The sequence below is a fragment of the Mauremys mutica genome, unplaced genomic scaffold (genome assembly GCF_020497125.1).
Source record: "Mauremys mutica isolate MM-2020 ecotype Southern unplaced genomic scaffold, ASM2049712v1 Super-Scaffold_100099, whole genome shotgun sequence".
Lineage (NCBI taxonomy): Eukaryota > Metazoa > Chordata > Testudines > Geoemydidae > Mauremys > Mauremys mutica.
This window is the reverse complement of record NW_025423266.1, coordinates 600016-601258: the sequence shown is the minus strand read 5'-3', so window position 1 is coordinate 601258 and position 1243 is coordinate 600016. Positions and strand designations below refer to the sequence as shown.

Genomic DNA, 1243 nt, shown 5'->3' with positions numbered 1-1243 from the left:
AACAAGCCTATTAATTTGAGCTACCGACACAGTTCACAGCATGAAATACACAATTTTGTGTTCAATGAGTTGTGTTCAAATTGGAAATATACCAATCTCCTCGAATGGACCTTGAAAGGTCATTGAGTCCAGCCCCCTGCCTTCACTAGGCAGAACCAATTTTTGCCCCAGATCCCTAAGTGTCCTTCTCAAGGATTGAACTCACAATCCTGGGTTTAGCAGGCCAATGCTCAAACCACAGAGCTATCCCATCTCTCCAACTAACACTATTATTAACACTAATATCGCTGTAACCAGTGCCATGGAGCACAAAGCCCAACAGTAATTAGCTCCCTGGTTGGAGCTCCACAACCTTCTGTACTTGCACCGCGAATGTGAAGAACAAGACTCCAACGCCATCGTTCTTCCCTGGCCCAGAGGACCAGAAAGACAGGCTCCTTCCTCCAATCACCCTCTACCCATCAAGCTACCCTAGAGTTGTTAATGTGCATTTCCTGAACACCCACCATGTCCAAGTCAAGCTGCTCCAAGGCACTGAACATCAAACACCTCCTCCAGGCCCCTGAATCCCTGCTACCTTCCATGAGGCCACTTTAACAGATGCCCCTTCCCCAGTACTGCCCTTCCTCTGCTTTGCAGAGCAGCTTTTCCTCCCCAGTCCCTGCCCCCTCTGGCATCATCTCTGAGGACCCCCCTGCCTCACTCTCTTCCTGCCATATTGGGTCTACCAATGAGTGAAGTAGGAGAGACAGCTCCTGTCCCTCATTGGTATAGGTCAGGTGAGCCAACTAGGGGCAGAAGCCCACACTCTGTTGTCCTGCTGGGGAGATCAAACTCAGGTACTTGCCTCAGGTGAAGGTGCTGCTGCCACCCTCCCAGAAAACAAGCTGCCCCTGCACAAAGAGAGATGAAAGGACCTGCCAAAGCCCGGGATTGAACCAGGGACCTTCAGATCTTCAGTCTAACGCTCTCCCAACTGAGCTACTTTGGCAACTGTGTAAGATTGCTGTGCTTTGATGCTTCTCTGCCTGGGATGTTTTTGCAGCAGTTGCACACAAAAAGGACGTCATTGGGAGCGGCCCATGAAGACAAGACTCGCTTTTGCCTGCCTTGCTCAGCTTGACTTGCTGCCTCACCCCGTTCCTGCCCTAGTGCCCGGGTTCACCTGGTGGTGGAAGGGGACTCGGGGCCAGTGCTGCCGGGAGGAGGTTGAGCTGGACCCTGAGCTAGACTAGACCCTGGC

At 52.1% G+C, this 1243-nt stretch overlaps 1 non-coding gene across 1 annotated transcript; it reads right to left on the bottom strand.

Moving 5' to 3' along the window:
- Positions 1 to 918: 918 nt before the first annotated feature.
- On the bottom strand, positions 919 to 991 carry TRNAF-GAA. The gene has a single exon. It is a non-coding gene; the product is annotated as a tRNA-Phe (tRNA).
- Between the last annotated feature and the right edge of the window lie 252 nt (positions 992 to 1243).